The sequence below is a fragment of the Typopeltis vanoorti genome, chromosome 21, assembly GCF_054136105.1.
Source record: "Typopeltis vanoorti isolate ZY-2024b chromosome 21, IOZ_Tvanoo_1.0, whole genome shotgun sequence".
Classification (NCBI taxonomy): domain Eukaryota; kingdom Metazoa; phylum Arthropoda; class Arachnida; order Uropygi; family Thelyphonidae; genus Typopeltis; species Typopeltis vanoorti.
In genome coordinates, this window is record NC_143569.1 from 35,017,547 (window position 1) to 35,030,402 (window position 12,856).

Genomic DNA, 12,856 nt, shown 5'->3' on the forward strand with positions numbered 1-12,856 from the left:
AAGAACTATATTTGGAATTGTCAATTACACAGATTCAAAATAATTGCCCTCCAACTCCACACAACATTTACATCTGTTGTACAGGCGTTCGAAGGCATGGTGGAAATACTGAACGGGAACCTCCTTCAGTCTCTGGGTCAATACTATCTCAATGTTGCTAAAGTGATCCCCTTTCAGGGCATACTTCATCTTTGAGAAGAAGAAAAAGTCTGCAGGAGCCAAATCTGGCAAGTAAGAGGAATGTCTGATCACACAGATCAACTTCAAAGCCAGAAAGTGCTTCACAGGTAGTGAGTGCACGGGTGCACTGTCGTGCAACAGAAACCGATTGTTGTTGTGGAACAGGTCTTTCCTCACACATCACATGCAGGCATACTGAGCCACATGTGGGTCATTATGCCTACATGAAGTCGCATAATACTGACCGTTCAATGTGGTGCTCTCAGGAACAAATTCATAGGATAATTTCAGGGACTCCTTCCCCTCTTTAAACATTGAAAACCAATGGAACACCTGTGCACAGCTCAGACAGTCATCACTGTAAAGTTTTTTTTAGGTCTTGGTACACTTCTGTAGCAGTTTTTCCTGATTTACAGCAAAATTTTATCACGGCTCTTTGCTCCATGACGCAACTTCTGACAAGCTCCACTTACACACTTTTACTTCAATGGTTGCCACATGAAAACTTCTGTGTCACCTGACTCAAATGTTGCACCTGAAATTGCAACACACTGTAGTGGTCAAAACTATAAACACATGTTACTTTTATTCAAAGTGCTCTCCTGTGAAAAATCAATCTCATTATCACTGAAAATTTACATTTTCAGTGATAATGAGATTGATTATCTCATTATCAACAACATCATATTCACTCATGATGTTGTTTAAGAATGTTAAATTTAAAATTAAATTGGCATTATCAGGGGGGACACTAGTATCAATATATGTATGCAGTCACTACATCAGTGAGAATAAACAGGAGGTCTATAGTCCTAAATTACACTACTTATTGGCTTTGATTGAACATTCTTGGCCATTTGGATGATTGTCTCCAGATGAATTTCCCAAAATGAGAGGCAGTTTAATGCAACCATATTTATTGAAGTTAGAATGGTTAGTGAGGGCAGAACCAGATTCAACAGAAACCTCTCAAATTTGAATTTGCTTAAGTGTACCAAGTGGCTTTCTTTCAGCAGAACCTGTGGGTATCCAAGACATGGTCTGCTAAACCTGGGTGTCTTTGTGGTGGAAACAGATGTGGTTTTGGTGCCCTGATATCCTAACACTGGTTGCTCTGCCTGCCTGGCCATAATAGGAAAGGCTGAAGCTGCAGGGGTACCTGGCAGATTTCAGGTAAATGCAGAGGTCACAGATGGTCTTTAGCCAAGCCGATAAGGAATGTTAACTTTCCATATGTCTCATATGGTGGTCACTAGACTGTATTTTTTATTTTTTCTTTAAGGATCTTGGCCACCTTTTCAGAGGTACCATGGATATGAGATGGTGATGGATTTATTATTGCTGATCTCCATGGAGTCGGATTATTATTATCATCATTGCTGGAAGTTTTTCCACCTGACTATACGATAAATCAGCATTTCTCAAACTTTTCCTATGATGGAAGACTTCACAAATCCTGAAATTTTAATGGAACACCTTGGTTAGAGTTGAGTATCATCAGTCTTGTATTCAATGTAAAGCTAAGTGCACACTACTGCTGCAGCAGGCTGTATTGCATCACAAAAATGTGACAGCGCACACTACATGCATGCCAGACCACAGCGCATCGCAGTGACCTTGCTTGTGACTGCACGTTACCTAGAATAGATACCTCCATACTTCACTCGCGCTCAGTGGTGTCAACAACTGTGGGCAGCTGAGTGAAGGCCAGCACGCACTGGCCTTAATAGCACAATCCACATGCAAAGTGAGGTGCGCCTGATTTTCAAACATGTTTGAACTTGTCGCAACATTTAAAACCATTCCAGGCTTTGTTAATTTTGATAATTTTTCACAGAACACTTATTCACTTTCTGGGGAACATAGTTTGGGAAACGCTGCTATAAATTAAAGATGACAAGAAATTATGTTCTTGGTTTAATCCTTTATCCAAGTGTAAGCAAACAAAGTTTGTACCTGAAGTGTTTTCAGGACAAGGCAACTCATATATATAGAGGTTAATGACTTCATATCATTTGCCGTAGTATCCCAGAATGCAAAGCACATCTCCTTGCAGACATGTATAATGTTATGCATTATGGGAAGGGTCACTACCCAGACTGGTTTTAACTTTTATTGAGGTTTCATCAGTAGGAGCCAGACCTAGAGGTGATACCAATGTTGAAGTAATTCTGAAGTCATATTTCCATACACAAGTGGTCAAAAGATGTCACAACTTATTACTAAAATAAGTTGTGATTAGAAATAGATGTTGAAAGTTTTTTTTTACTTGGTTATACTATAAATTAAAGATGCCAAGAAATTATATTCTTAGTTTAATCCTTTATCCAAGTGTAAGCAAACAAAGTTTTTCACCTAAAGTATTTTCAGGACATGTCTGTAAAGAGATGTGTTTTGAATTATGGGATACTAAGGCAAGTGATGTGAAGTCATTAGCCTCTAAATATGAGTTGCCCTGTCCTGAAAATACTTCAGGTGCAAACTTTGTTTGCTTGCTTGTATGAAGGATTAAACCAAGAATATAATTTCTTGGCATCTTCAATTTATATTATCATCATCTGACCTCCATGGAGTCAGATTTGTTGTAGTCTCTGTCTAGAGGAGGGAATCTGTGTATGGATGTATTCTTTTCATTTTCCGGGGCATTAGCCATTGTCTAAAAAAGGTGTTTATGTGATTGAGTTCAGTAGTAAGATCAGTGTAATATGAGGAAATCAATTTTATTCCCTGTGTACTAAGATTTTTTTAAATGGCATACTGTTGGGGTGGTGACTGTTTGTGTGTTGGGAGGGTGTGTGTGTGGGGGGGGGGTTCTGCTATAGTCTGGTCATCTAGTAAATAGGGTATCTGGGAAGATCACTACTGAACTCAACCACATATAAAACACCTTTTCAGCCAATGTTTACACCTCCCATCAGATGAAAAAAAATACTAACACCTCATGCCCACACATACATCCTCTCTTCCCCTTTCAGGCAGACTACAAATCCATCACCATTCCATATAACAAGTAAAATTATTTAGTTATTATATCATGTACATTGTTAATCTCCTTAACAACATAGGTAGTACAATTTTTTGTGTATCCCATGTTAATGTCTGGAGTGTTGTTAGATAAATGAGGAGAGTTAAGAGTTACAGGCTAGCTATTTGAACTGGAATGGATATATGCAACTGGAGCATTTGATGTTCAATGGGGAGTGGGCAAGAGCATGAAATTAGGAAAACTAAAGTTGTTAGAGGAAAAGGTAGCAGGGATGGCATTAAACAAACATTATAGTTGGGTGACAAAGATTAAATAGTATGCACACAGATTAGAACTAAGTGGAGAGCAATAATAGGTGTAAAGCAAATATGAATTTTGAATTTATGAATGTGTCGGTATCTGGAGTAGTGAAGATTTTGGCAAGATAGTAAGAGCTTGCATAAAGAAATGGGTTGACAAGGAATCTGAGCTTGTTATGTTGTTGGTCGAGTTAGACAACGGGAATGAACACACCATGGTACTTTTAGACTTTGCTGAAGCTTTTGACAGGATAGCAATGGAAAGCTGTTGTAGGATATTGGATTGGATTATAAACTATTAGCATGGATAAGAGGATGGCTAACTGACAAACATCAAAAAAGTAATTTAAAAAATATCAGGCTGTGGATCTTGGAGTTTTACCAGATTGTAAATGCAAGTCAGGAGATAACTGCAATGCTGAAACAAACACTGGCATGCAAGAAAAATGAAGTCATTTTGCCATTTTTACGAAGCCTTGATATGACTTTACTTAGACTATTGTGTGCAGATCTGGTCTTATGGTTTCTGAGGTGATGCAGGTACAGTGAAAAGGTAGCAAAGAAGTGTTAAAGATGTTATCAAGACAAATGTAGAATATAGATGATAAAGACTTGTTGAAAATTTGTGAACTGCAGATACTAGTAAGCAGGAGAAAGATGAGGAATGATATGATAGAGGCCTTTACACTTCTGAAAGGGTCATACAGGATTTCACAAGTAGATGGAATTTTTTATTTTATGGAGGGAGGAGAACATCCATGGAGGTTAAGGATGAATGCAGTCAAAAATGGGGTAGGAGCAACATTTTCTCCCATAGAATGGTGCATCATTGGAATGGCTTTCCTATGGAAAGTGGTGAGTGCAGGTAATGGTGAATGAATTCAAAAAATGTGTAACTAGTGTAGGTGATGTGGACACCTTGATGAGTCTGACTTCCTGGAGGTCTCTACTAATAATAATATGATAAAACATATCCCAGATGTGTGAAAGTTATCACGTTCCAACATTTTATTATTATTATTACGGGCAACTCCAGGGAGTCCTTAGACTCATCGAGTGAGGCCCCAAATCATGTTCATCACAACTATATCGACATTCACACAGTATCTATCATACCTCGCCTTAAACTCATTCACTAATCACAGCACCCACCACAGACTCTGGCAGCCCATTCCACTCATTCACCACTCTAAAAGTAAAGAACCCAGCTCTAACACCTTACTAACCACACTCTTGCCCAGCTTCCATGGATGTCCCCTAGTCCTCCCACAACCAGCCCTGTTCTCAAAAATATCTTCTGAATTAATTTTATAGAAACCCTTCAGTAATCTGAATGTCTCTCATATCTCCCCTCTTCCGCCTAACAACCAATTTCTGCAACCAACAAATCCTCAACCTGTTCTCATAAGGTTCATTCCACAGACCTGCTATCATATTGGTCACTCGCCTCTGGATCCACTCAACCTCCTCCCCATCAAGAAGAAACCTAGGTGACCAAATCTGGGCACAGTAGTCGAGATGGGCTTATCAAGGTTCGATACAGAGGAACAATAACATGCTTGTCTCTGCTTGTCAATGCATTCTTCAGTAACCAAGTGATTTGATGAGCTGATTTGGCCACTTTTGCAATGTGCCCCCTAAACTTCAACTCCTTATCCACCAACACTCCTAAATCTTTTGCCTTATCAATTTCCTGGGGTACATTTCCACCAATGTAGTAAACTGCTGCTAATCTTTTCACCCCAAAACGTATAACCTAACATTTTGCCACGTTAAATTGACATCCATTCTCCTTAGCCCAGACCTCCAATCTATCCAAATCATCCTGCAAAATTTTGACATCATCTGCATTCACTATTGCCCTACCCAACTTTGCATCATCCGCAAACAAATGAACTGTTCCTCTCAGATCCTTTCTTATATGATTAATGGACAAATTAAACAGCAGTGGTCCAAGAACAGATCCTTGTGGCACACCATTTCACAGGCCGTCTTTTGGACTCTACTCCTGAATACACCACTCTCTGATATCTCTCTGTCAACCACCCTCCTATCCATCTCACCAACCTTATATCCATCCCCATATGCTGCATTTTCCTGATTAGAATTCCATGTGGTATCTTGTAAAAGGCCTTAGAAAGGTCCAGTAGAATCACTGTAAACCCATTACCTTTATCCAGTTCAGCCGTCACTGAGTTATAATACGTGAGCAAGTTACTGAGGCATGACCTACCCTTCACAAAACCATGCTGTCCCAGATACAGTATCCCATTTTCATCTATCCAATCTTGTATTTTCCTCTTGACTATTTTCTCCAAGACCTTGATAACGATTCCTGTTATGCTGATTGGCCGGTAATTTTCAACAGCAGCCTTGGAACCACCTTTATGCAGCGGAACTATTTTCCCCTCTTTCCACCCCCTTGGGACTGACCCAGACCCGAGGCTCAAATTAAACAAAATGGTCAAGGGCACTGACAATTCTTTAGCCGCTTCACGTACGACACGAGCTGGTATACCATCCAATCCCACAGATGTATTGACATTGAGGTTATGCAATAGACTACTCACCTCCACTTCATTAACCACAATTCCAGTATAAGCTATTGGTTCTTCCATTCCTGCAATGTCACCACCTGAATGATATACTCTTGCAAAGTGCTCGCTCAGTAATTCCACTATATCAACTGATTCGGTTACCTCCCTATCCTCAGCATTTTTTAAAATCATTCTGCCATGAACATTTTTCCTTTTACTTGCAACATATTGAAAAATTGGGGATTCTCTTTAGCCTGCATGGCCAATTTTCTTTCATTATCCGCTTTTGCTTTTCTTACCACTCTTGTTACTTTTCTGGCCTGAGCTTTATACTGTTCCTACAGCTGCTGGTCACCTTTCTCCTTAAATTCCCTCCACAATTGTTTCTTTTTTTGCAGCTCAAGCTTAATAGTGTTATTCATCCATTTAACCCCAACTTGATTTATTATTCGGACTCTTGGTATACAGTCAACCATTGCCTCCTGCAAACACTTCTTAACCACCTCCCATGCACTATTAACATCCAGCCCTTGCAGTTTTACAAGCCATGGCACTGAGCCAAGATCACTCCTAAGCTTGTCATACTTACCAGCCCGGTAATTCCACATGTACCCTGTCTTAATTGTAAATTCCATTCCTTTAGCAACCTCCCAAGTCATGACCTTATGATCACTCTCACCAACTGGTGGCAAAATGGTCATGTTCGTTACAGCCACATTCTCAGATGCAATTACTAGGTCAAGCACTCTCTCCCCCCCTAGTATTTTCCATTACATGCTGTCGCAGATAGTTGTCCCTTAATAACCGCATAAAATCCAATTCCTTCCTCAAATGTGCCCTCTCCTCCTTCCAGTCAATGTTACCATAATTGAAATCACCCATAATAATTACCCTCCTTCCGCTCATTTCTTCTATGTGCTTGTGCATACTATCCATACCATCTATTCCATCACCTGGTGTATAGCAGCACCCAATTGTATATTTTGTTCTGCTAGCCTCTATCTCACACCAAATAGCCTCAAATGTGCCTGCAGTTCAACTTCTATACTCCTTGGCTGCAACTCATCAGCTATCATCAATAACACTCCTCCCCCCTTTTTATTCTCCCTGTCACTCCGGAACACGCTATACCCATCACATTCAATCAATCCCACTAGCTTTATCATCTTCTGTCAGCCATGTTTCACTAATACCAACAACCTGTGGCCTGGAAGTGCCAACCAAGGCCAAAAACTCCTCCTTCTTGTTCCTAATACTCCTGGCATTAGTGTACATGAATTGCAGAAGCCCATTAGTCCCATTCCTACTTTGATGCCTTATACTAACTATCCCATTCTGATTTGTTGTCCTTCATACTCGCTCGGGCATATTATACTCATTCATACACAACTGCCTCCCTAAAGTCTGCATATCTACTTCCCCCCCCCCTTAATAAATCTAGTTTCCCTGAGTCTGTACTTCCACTTCATTCATCGACATTTTTTCAAGCCTCCGTACACCAAATCCATTCAAATGTAAACCATCCATCTTATATAAATCCTTTCGCCCATCAAACTCACTCCACAAATTCCACACCACTCTCCATGCATAACCCATGCATAAAGTCATTGGCAATTATGACCCTCCTTCTAAATACCTCACTGTCATACCGCAGAAAATACTCATCATCCTAACTCTCTCTTGCTACCTCAAGTAATTCCCTCACATCCTCTATCATTTCCATTTTGTCTTCTTTCAAATCATTTGTTCCTGCCACAACTATCATTTCTTTCACCCTCTGTTTTTGCGCTCTAATAGACTCGCTGACGTCCTTTATGTTCACACCCAGTTGGTACGATTTCGTCAAACTCTCAACTATCACACCTCTTAATAACAAACCTCCGTACAGCACTCGCTCCTTCATTTTATTTACGTTTATGAACATTCTCTTATTTTTCATATCAGACTTTCGCAGTTTATTAGTCGGTATGTTAGGAACACATTTTTGCATATGCTCCAGTTGCCGCTTTGCTCTATGTATCGCTCTGCTCAACCGAGCGATTTCACTACTTGCATCTATCTCACCATTTTCATTATCATTTAAATCATCCATTCATTCTGTATTTCTACCTTCATTTACACTTTCAATGTCGCTCTCACACCTATCAGGTACTACCTCGCAATTTCTTATCACATCACTATTTTCTATATTGACTTTCTTCAACGATATCACTCTCGCCACCCGAAACACGCTTTAGATCCTCCTTCTCCTTACACTTTCTGCACATATTTACTCCATTATCACCATCTAACCAGACTCCAACCGCTCTTCGTAAAGCATACATCTCACAGACAGTACATTGCATAAACTCGTTTATATAGTTCGCCCACCGATTAGAGGTCCCTCGACACTTCTGCGCATGTCAGAAAAAGGAGAATCCATTCCGATAATAGGGTAATAAGTCAGTCTTCTGGGATGAGTTTGTTTATTATTACAGGTCGGAAAATTTAGCTTTTCTTTTACGAACATTGCTGTTTTTAAAGTGTAACTATGTTGCTTATATAACAGGTGGAAAAATGTACGTAGAGTATTAACAAAATTAAAAAAGATATAGCATAAAACAAAAATATAAATAAGTTTATTTTTAAGAAAGTTTTCTATAAAATAAAATTAATTATACATTAAAACAGAAATTATTTCAAATGAACTTAGATATTCTAAACTTACAGTTGAGAGAACTGAGACACTTTAATGTCCTAAATTGATTAATTATTTATGACTTGTTGTGACTTTTAACAAACCCATGCAAAAAAAAAATGTTGGAAAAAATACCATTGTGAAATTCTTTTAATTTCCAGTCATCTGAATCGGCATCACTTTCACTTAAACTGATCACCAAACGTTCGCATAATTTTTCGATAATTCCGTCTCTATCCCAATATATATTTTCCAATGAGGTGACATGAGAGCAATATTTTCCCCAGTTTTGAACTGTAATACTTTCAATCGCCTGTTCTGAAAGCTTAAAAAGTTTCGACATGTCAATATCCCCAGTTATGTTGCGATGGTGAATGCAACTTTTCACTTCTGCCCAAACATACTCAATAGCATTAATATCGCAATGTGGTGGTAGCCTCAAAGCTAGAAATCCATGCTCTTTGAGCATCGTGTCTAATTTAAATAGTTTAGTTGTGGGCGAGTTTCTTTTGACCAAATTAAGCAATTCAATTTTTCGCATATCTGGGGAATGAGAAATGTTATTTGCAGAAAGCCAATCCATAAGAACTTGCTTCTTATTAGACTAATTTGGAATTTTGTTTAATCAAATAGAGTGATATGAAGCGTTATCAATTATAACAACAGCATTTTTAGGAAGGTTTGGAATCGGTTTTTCTTCTGCCCGCTTTTCGAAGATCGTAGAATTCATTTGCTCATGGTAATCTCCAATAGTTGAATTAGCTTTGTATAGTGAATTTGAATTCGGTAAAAAACCCATTTCTCCACCCACACACAAAATTATTATGCGCCGCGAGGAATTTCCGGTTTGTAGCACTCCACATTCTTCTTTGGACTGCCAACATTTTCCATAAGTTAAATTACTATCAATCCAAGTTTCATCTAGATACACAATCGGTCTTTTCTCCTCCCTGAAACGTCTTATTACTATTATTATGGGCAACTCCAGGGAGTCATTAGACTCATCGAGGAAAAAAAATCGCCCGAACAGGGACTTGAACCCTGGACCCTTAGGTTAAAAGCCTAATGCTCTACCGACTGAGCCATCCGGGCACTTATTGCTCTCAAATACTGCGTTCTAGATAAAACAATGTCACTTCGCTCCATGATAAGTTTCCTTTTATTCTGGGATTTTTTAAAACAAAATCCGATATCATGAAGTATTTTCCTTAAAGTTTCTCTTTTCCAAGGAAAATTAATTTTTTCTTTAAGCACAGGAATCAATTTCGGAACAGTTGGCACTCTTTTCTCGACCACGTAAAATTCGTGAATAGTTCTTATAACATCTACATTAAAATCATTCAAAGCTATGGTTTTATTTCTCTGGCGCTTTTTTTAGGAGATTTAAATTTTGGCTTACCTTCACCTTTTGATTCCCTACGAATTCTTTTAACAGTCGATCCCATTACGCCCGCAATTGCACTTGCACGCTTTATGACTTGAGAAAGGGGAACAAGGAGACGATTCTTTTTCTCAGAATGTCAGCACATTATTCAATATTCTTTTGCAAGAGCTGCTGAAACGTTTAACAACAGAACTTGTTGACTATACTGGATCCATCATACAAATTAATAATAAAAAAAATGCAAAAAAGCGACAACAAATATCAAGCTAGTACTAGTACAGCGACAGACAAGAAAGCACGTTTTTATCGGATGTTGGCGACCAATTCGTACATCCTTCATTTCTTTCTCCCCTTAAGCATGAATCGACTATTCTTGGCAAAATGCCAAGGAGGGATCTACAAATGGTGGGCGAACTATATTAAAATTCTTAAACAAACATGGCGACCTTGCCGCCATTTTTTTTTAATCGGTGCCATATGGACGCTATCTTATCTTAAAAATAATAATTAAAATAACACAGAAAAAACATAAAAATCGCACAGACACATTAAGATACAAAAAGCAACCAATACTATGTAAAATTGCCAATGATAACATAAAATACTACTGATCTTTTCAGGAGCTCTCGACAAGCCGACGATCATATCAGTGCGACACCTACCGACCTGAATGATCCATCATTGTTTTATTTCTTACTTGATTTTCTCCTTTGAAAGTATTATTTTTTTGTTTGTTTTAAGATTTCCATGTTATATTATTATCACCAGACCTCCATTGAGTCAAAAGAATCATCACTGATTTACTAATTATCAGTTCAAAATTCCATTTTGAACGGTCTCACCATATCTATGTAAACAATTACAAAAGCCACTGGTTATAAGGTGTATATTTATAGAAAACATAAACAGCACAAACGAGGTCTCTTATTCAAATAATTCTGGGGTCAAGGCACTATACTAACTTTTTTCGTTTTCTTTCTTCTCTTTCTTTTTTGTGGTTATATGATTTTGAAATACCATCTATAGAAAAGAAATTATAGTGATAACCCTCTCTGTATTTTGGCTTTAAAAAAAAAAAAAAAAAAACTCATTCCTGTTTAAACGTACAGTTTTAGATATACTGATGACAGTGGCTTAGAAACACTTTCACACCGGAACAGCTTTCAAAGGTGAGAGTGGTAGGACATTTTGCCGATTATCGAAACTGGCACGCTAAAAGAAAGTTACTTAGGTTCGAATTTGCCAAGGATACTACCGCACCTCCCCTTGCCATACACATAATTTTCTAGGTATGCACTTTATGCTCCACATTAAACTGTTTATTATTTCTTGCATACCGTCTTCTAATTGCTAAGAAAGAAAAAAAGAACTTTTCGCTAAAATTCGGAAGTGATCGGCTTTCCCATTACTGACAACAGCTGTCACTTTCTCTCTGTTTACTTCTATAGCATGGACAAGTAGGTGTTTTCCCTCCGGAATTCTGCTGTCTCATTCTCTAAACTCAAGAAAATCGATCGTAGATCTAACACCATTTCAGGGGTATATATCGTTAGAGTTATTGACCACGAGATAGTACAAGTTGTCCTCCGTACTCTTCTCCCCGGATGCCAGTTAAAATTACTGATAGTTTTGAGTTGGCTATTATGTGATTGGATAAAGATGGAAATTAATTTCCACTAGTTTTCAAAAGTTGCTAAGTCTAAACGGGCTTGGTATTCCCGTTGAAAAATAAGAAGCGTTACCACACCTCCTCAATGATGTGCTATTATTTTTGTGCAACCCCATCTTTGTTATATTCCCATGATCTCCCAACATTTTTCATAAAATGAAAAACTATTTTTCATGAAATGAAAATCTGATCCTGGCATTTTCATTTTGGCCTGAATCAAGCATTTTCATCACCAAGCTTCCCTTCCACATCCTTCTCAACATACTTGCGTAAATCTACCAGGAATACTCAGTGGGGAAATACCTCTGTAAATCTCACATTCAGTTTTACGAGGGTGGACTGAAAGGTTCTCGGCTTTGACTATAGATGGCAACAATATCAGCAAGATATTTTTCTAAGTTGGTAAATCTGTCCTAAGCATCCAAGAGAAATTGCAAGTCATTCTATTGAGTAATTTGTTTTATGCAGCTCTGAAGCAAAAGTGTTCTCTGCATCCCTTGAAATAGATAAAATTGTGTATCGTGCGGTTATAACATTCTTTGTAAAAGAAGGATTAACGCCAAAAGAATTCATTCGAAGTTCCTAAAAGTTTATGGGCACTCTTCCCATTTGTTTTTGACAATTGACAAATGGGCTGCCGAGTTTAAATCTAGCCGTACCAGCTTTGAAGATGATCCACTTAAGGATGTTCAAAATGTGTAACAACACCAGAAATCATTGTTCAAATGCACGATATATAATTGGATGACCGGCCAGTCAAAGTGCGTGAAACTGCTGAGATTATAGGCATTTCAAAAGAACGTGAAGGATTTATTTTGCACGAAGAAATGCAAATGAAAAAGCTTTGTACCAGATGGGTGTCCCGCTTGCTCACAGCAGATCAAAAACGCACTCGCATGAAAATCTCAACAGTGCTTGGAGCTTTTTAATAAGAATAAACTTGATTTTGTGCGTTCGATTTATTACTACGGATGAGACTTGGATTCGCCAAGCATCCATACAGCAATCGAAACAGTGGACAGAAGCCAGTTCAGCGACAATGAAGACAAGGTCATGGCATCGATGTTTTGGGATGCTAAAGGCATTTTGTTTATTAATTATCTCGAAAAGGGTAAAACTATAAC

The 12,856-nt window shown here is 38.3% G+C and overlaps 1 non-coding gene across 1 annotated transcript; it reads right to left on the reverse strand.

Annotated features, from left to right (window-relative positions):
• Positions 1–9,698: 9,698 nt before the first annotated feature.
• TRNAK-UUU (transfer RNA lysine (anticodon UUU)) lies at positions 9,699–9,771 on the reverse strand. Its single transcript has one exon. It is a non-coding gene; the product is annotated as a tRNA-Lys (tRNA).
• Positions 9,772–12,856: the final 3,085 nt, after the last annotated feature.